Source organism: Callithrix jacchus, chromosome 14, assembly GCF_049354715.1.
Source record: "Callithrix jacchus isolate 240 chromosome 14, calJac240_pri, whole genome shotgun sequence".
In the NCBI taxonomy this organism is placed as follows: Eukaryota; Metazoa; Chordata; class Mammalia; order Primates; family Cebidae; genus Callithrix; species Callithrix jacchus.
The window spans coordinates 66,661,772-66,668,143 of NC_133515.1; the positions used below are offsets into that span (position 1 = coordinate 66,661,772).

A 6,372-nucleotide genomic window follows, 5' to 3' on the forward strand; every position below is an offset into this window, starting at 1 on the left:
ATAACCCACTCATGTGGGTCACAAACATCTTCAGATTCTGTTTCCATTTGCAGAGATCTATTCACATAATCTCTTCTCCACATATCAGTTTTCCAATTGTGCCTTCCAAGTCCCTGACCATCCAGGCAAACCGTTAGCCACACCTATGAACTGATGTAGACGCATATGTCTAGCCACTTATCATCCTAGAAAAAATAAAAAACCACATATCCTGTTCAAAATCCCACCTTACAGGAAATATTTCCCTTTAATACAGTCGTTCAGGGCTGTCCCAAAGTGGGATTATAGTGTTACAGGATCCACTTCCAGGGGGTACCTGAATATCATGAAGAATGGGTTGTAAACAAACTTCAAATGTTTTCTTCCTCAGTCAACTGATTGTGGGGAACTCCCCATGAGGCCGTAAGTGTGGCTGAGAGAAAGAAGTAAATGTAGCATCAGTAGAAGACATTGGCATCTGAGCTACTTCCTAATGCAAATTACTTGTGCCTCCAAGACCTGCTTAACTTGTATCTTATTGATACCACTTCCATTTGATAATGGCCTGCTGCTGTCCATATCCAACTTTATGGCTTAGTAGGGCAGACAATACCTACAATGGGCAGCGCAGGCTACATGGTAACTTTGTTAGCTCGGGGTCATATGTTCAGCCTCTGAAGCCCAGTAGCAAGTCAAAAGCTGTTTCTTAAAAGGAAAATAGTCACCCCCAGAGAATGGTATGGCTTTGCCAAAAAATTCTAAGGGTCTCTGCTGTGATTCACTTATAGCAGCCTGCCAAAGGCTCCCAACAGCATCCCTATGAACCACTAATACTACCAGTACCTTCAGGTCTTCTGAATCACATGATCCAGTTGGCAGAAGAGCTTGCGTGTCAGCTTGGGCTGTTGTAGAGCCTACTCTTACTCTGGGACCTACATAAAACAAGCAGCTTTTTAGGTCACTAAGTAAATTAGTAAAAGTAGTATGTGCAAATGAGAAATATATTGCCTTCAAATGCTAAAGAGACCCAGTAGGCACCATGCCTCTTTCTTAGTAGCAACAGAAGCTTGACACAGCAACTCGACCTTCACTGTCAAAGAGAAATCCCTTCATATATCGGATCATTGGACCCCTAGAACTTTCACCAAAGTAGCAGATCCTCAAATTTCTGTGGGATTTATCTTCTTCACTCTCTGGCACCCAAATGTCTTATCGACGTGTCTAAAGTAGTTGCTACTTTCTGCTCACCATTTCCAATAAGCATAGTATCCTCAATGTAAGGATGGTCCATGAAAGAGGAAAGTAAATCAAGGTCTTTGCAGACCAGATTATGACAATAGGCTAAAAGTTGATATACACCTGAGGTAGGACATATTATTGCCATCTTGCCAGATGAAGGTCAACTTCTTTTGATGGTCTTTACTAACAGGTGTAAAGATAAAACATGTGCCAGATTAATAGCTACATACCAGGGATTTATTCATTTGCTGCAGCAACAAAACTACATCTAGAAAAACAACTACAATAGGAGTCACACCTGATTAAGTAGTCTATTGTCAGTCTGGTTGAATCATAGCCTCTGCATCTTTCAATACCTTTCAGTGCCACCAATCTCTTTTATTCCTCCAAGAATGCAGTATTACTTTTAGTTTAGTGTTTTTGTGAATAGAGACATCTCTAATGGCTTCCACTTGGTCTTTCCTACCATTATAGCCCTCATTCCAGGGGTCAGGAAACCACTATGAGGATTTTGCTAGTTACTTAGTGTGTCTATTCTAATTATGCATTATGGAACTAGGAAAATAAATGCACAATGATATCAGGACACACTGGGCCCACTGTGAGATGGACCTGAGCCATGTTATAGTTCTCTATTGCTGCATAACAAATTATTCTTGAAACTTAGAAGCTAAAAAACGAAATATTTATTACCACTCAGTTTCTATGGTCAAGAGTCTGGGAGTGGCTTACCTGGGTGCCTCTGGCTCAAAGACGGGTTTGTAGCTAAGCTGTTACTTGAGTCTGCAGTTTTCTCAAGACATGATTGTAGATGAAGGATTCACCTCCAAACTTATTCACCTGATTGTCTGCAGGCTTCAGTTTCTCTAGGCTGTTTTTCTGAGGGCCTCAGTTCCTCACCATAACACATGGGCATATCCACAGAATTGCTCTCAACATGACAGCATGCTTCCCTCAGTGCAAGTGATCCAAGAGAAAGACAAAAAGAAAAGGAAAGAAAGAGAAAAAGAAAAGGAAAGAAAGAGAGGAGTCGGTAGAAAAAAGAGAAAGAAAGAGGAAGGAAGGAAGGAAGGAAGGAAGGAAGGAAGGAAGGAAGGAAGGAAGGAGTGATAGTCATTTTATAACCTGATATAGGAAGTGTTGTCCCATTATTTCTGCTATAGTCTGTTCATTAGAAGCAAGTCACTAGGTCCACCCCATACTCAAGGAGAAGAGATTACACAAGAGTGTGAATATCAGGAAATGGGGATTTTTAGGGACCACTTCACAGGCTACCTACCACATTGAGTTATTGAAATAAAAATGAAAGTTGCCAAGTGCAGTGGCTCACGCCTGTAATCCCAGCACTTTGGGAGGCTGAGGCAGAAGGATTGCTTGGGCTCAGGAGTTTGAGACCAGCCTGGGCAATATACCAAGATGCCACACACAAAAAAAAAAAATTAGCCCGCTGTGGTGGGGCATGCATGTGGTCCCAGCTGCTCAGGAGGCTGAGGTGGAAGGATCACTTGAACCCAGGAGTTGGAGGCTGTGACGAGTTATGATCACACCACTGCTCTCCAGCCTGGGCCACAGTGAAAGACCCTGTTTTTTGTTTTTTAAATCATGAATGATTTAGAAATAAATATTAAGAGCCAAAATAACAAATTCATGAGATCTTAATACAACACATCCTATTTTACAGATTGAAAACTCAAGATGGGGGAATAATTAAAAACTATTTGCCCCAGGTCATTTAGTTAGTAGCAAAACCAGTACTCAAAACTCAGTCTAATTCCAAAGGCTTCTTCTGACTATGACCTCTTCCTCCAAAATGTCCTTTAATTAGATCAGTTATGCCACTTGGCTTCTGCTCCCTTCCCTGTCTTCCTACTTTTTTCTTCTCTTCTATCAGAAAGAAAATTATTAAGAGACTGATGTATTTACCTTATGGGAACAATTATAAGAGATCCTCAAATGTGAGGCCATATTTTTTCAGAGAAGAGGTGATTTTAAATAATAACCCTTGGCCTATCACACTGAACTGTTCCTTCCCCACTGCTGATTTTACATCGTTCCTTTACTTTTTGCCATTTGAGCAGGAGCTGGTAACATTGATACCACAATTCAAACACACTTGTTCCTTAGCAACAACAACAGCTAAGTTATCTTTGCAGGTACCTCAAGTTTCAGAGCTTCTTAGAACTTCCTTTCTAAAAGGGCCAGAGTCCCTTTCAGAACAATAAGTCAAAAGTTTAAAACATAATTTACGTGGTTTCATCACATACCCTTATCCCCTTCCACTCCTTGCTTTTTGCTTTCCCTCTTTCCTGGTGGCTGAATCAGTGAGATCTCAGAAATAACTTCTGTAGTCTGGGAAAATGCTGATGTTACACTTGGCTGTCCAGAGAACAGTTTCAGTTCCCACTGGCCACCTACAAATATGAGGCAACTTGCAAGCATAGAATGATCATTTTCTTTATGTAGCTGAAATAAATCTCAGGTCACAAATTAAGGACTGAAAGAAATTAACTTTATTTTTTAATAACCAAACATAACTTATGAGCCTTGTTCCATATAGCAGTAGAAACCTAGTGAGTCAATTCAGGGACATATCCTTGGGATTACATGAGTTTGAGGTATAGGAGGGGAGGCAAGGAAAGGAGTTAAGCCTTTAGCTGTCATCTTCTATAACTACATGTGTTGAGATGTCCATCATTCAGCTGGGTCTTGATCCCAAAGCCATTCTCAGCCTTTTGGTCCTGACCACTAGAGGGACCTAACCAGGCTGGCTCTGCCTTGGGTACTTCTGTGCCCCTCTCAGAGGTAGAGGAAACACTCAACTCTGCTTCTATCCTACATGGACAGGAAAATTTACAAGTCTTAAGACTTCCCTGAAAGCAAGATATAATCTTCCTCTTCTCCTAAATCCCTATTCCCATCTGGGGAAGATCTTGCTTCCTTCATACTCCCCAGGAATTGACCTGAGGGCAAGCCACAGAACCCCTGCTGAGGATCCAAAAAACTGGTCCTGCTTTCTCTCAGATGCTCCTTTTATTCCTCCCCCAGTTCTGGAGACTTTATCTAATCTCAGACAGAAAGGAGGGAGAACTATCTTTGATTAGTCAAGTATTATTTTAAATGTTTTTGCCTTCTTTCTGGACCTAAGCTTTTGAAACTGAAAAGGTAAAATTTCACTCCTTTGTTCTCTGATTTTTCTGCCACAACATTCCCTAAGACAATCTATATCTCAAGAATAAGGGAAGGGCTATAAGATAAATAAAAAGAATCATGGGGGACATATATCAATTAATATCAAAGTATTATTCTGTTACAATTAAATATATTATATCCTTATATAAAATTTGCTTCATTTTATTTTATTTTATGTTTTCAGAGACAGGATCTTACTCTGTTGCTCAGACTGGAGTGCAGGGGCGTTGATCATAGTTTACCGTAACCTCATACTTCTGGGCTCAAGAGATCTTCCTGGCTCGGCCTTCCAAAGTGCTGGGATAATAGGTGTGAGCCATTGTGCCCAGCCTAAATCTGTTTATTTAAAAGAAATCATAGTCCTTAATTTTCCTTCACCTCTACCCAAAGCAGAAAACTGCCAAGTGCTCTAAGTTTCCTTGGAGTGAAGAAAGTCTGAGACACAGTCCCCAACCTTATAGGTTGAACTGTGTCTCCCAGAAAGAAATGTTAAGGTCCTAATTCCCAGTGCCTCACTTAAGAATAGGGTTAAGGTCCTAATTCTCAATGCCTTATTTACGAATAGGGTTACTAAAGATGTGTTATTTCAGAAGAAGACATACTGGAGTATGGTGAGTTCCTAATCCAATATAACAAACTGGCGTCCTTATAAGAAGAGGAGAAAAGGTACAGAGACAAAGACAGAGGGAGAAGATGGTATGTGTGACAACAGAGGAAGAAAGTTTGGAATGACGCACCTATCAGCCAAGGAATGCCAAGGATTCCAGCAAACAAGCTAAATGAGTCAAGGCAGAATTCTTCCCCACAGGTTTCATAGGAAAATGTAGCTTCAGATTTGATGTAACTGGTCCAACAAAGTAAGTATGCCAGTCCCTGAGTAGTGTTTCTTGCTGATGGAAGAAAAGGAATGGCCCTGTTGACACCTTGATTTTGAACTTCCAGCCTCCAGAACTGTGAGAAAATAAATTTCTGTTGTTAAGCCACCCAGTTTGTGGTACCTTGTATGACAGCCCTCAGAAACTAATTGAAGATTTAAAAACTGAGACATAACGAAGCAGTTATAGAATAATGTATAGAATAATGTCATGTTAAACTATGTGTCACCAAGAAGAACTGCAGAGGAAGTCCAGAGACTCCCAGGAACAGCCTGACTCATGCCCAGTCCTCAAGGGTGACTGGGTTACTTTGTTCCTAGCATTGACACAAAGTTTAAGATATCTCCTTGGCCTCTTGTACTCCATGCTCTGAGATCTCCAAAGACAAAGCCTCTAATTAAAGGTCAGTCTTCTTAGGGGAAGTGACTCTTGTTTTGAACACACATACCACAGACTACTGGGATAAACAGGAAAACACCTCATATCTAGGAAAGTTATGCTTGCTATGACTGTCAGCCCCAGGATAGGGCCAACCACATGGCTCTGAGCTTTCCCCAGCTAAAGCCTCAATCAGTGGAAGAACCCTGTCCTTTTTGGGAACACTCCTTAAAGTGAGACCTATTCGAAATCTTTATTTGCTTGTCTGAAATCTTGTTGATTGAATTTTAATAGTGGATCCTATACATCCTACCTGATTTGGTTCTATTGAGTCCTCTTCTACTATCTGGGGCCATTTGACATGGGCCACTGAATCAGTTGTCTCTACTTGGGCTTCAATGCCCCTTAGATAAATAACTAATACATTCTCTGCCATAGTTACAAGGTTGACCATCCAACATTTTCTGTTGTCAGAGAAGGAAGCAAGAAATAAGGAAGGAAATTGAGCTCAAAGAACAGAATGATAAAGGCAGAATAAGAAGCCAAATTATAAGTTTAAAAGATGCTAAAGGAAATTAAAATTGGCTGGGCTTTAGGCTAGTAAGGAGTCATCCTGGTTTGCTCACTTTCCTTCATTGCCTGCTACATCCAAATAATCAGCAGGTCTTATCCATTTTATGTCCAAAATACATTTCAACTATCCTTTTGTTTT

General features: G+C 40.6%; 1 long non-coding RNA gene across 1 annotated transcript; it reads right to left on the reverse strand.

The window, feature by feature from the left end:
• Window positions 1-285: 285 nt before the first annotated feature.
• LOC118147135 (uncharacterized) lies at window positions 286-3,641 on the reverse strand. Its single transcript, XR_004733286.2, has 4 exons — window positions 3,142-3,641; window positions 1,951-2,166; window positions 823-911; window positions 286-412 (listed from the first exon to the last, which is right to left on the reverse strand). It is a non-coding gene; the product is annotated as an uncharacterized LOC118147135 (long non-coding RNA).
• Between the last annotated feature and the right edge of the window lie 2,731 nt (window positions 3,642-6,372).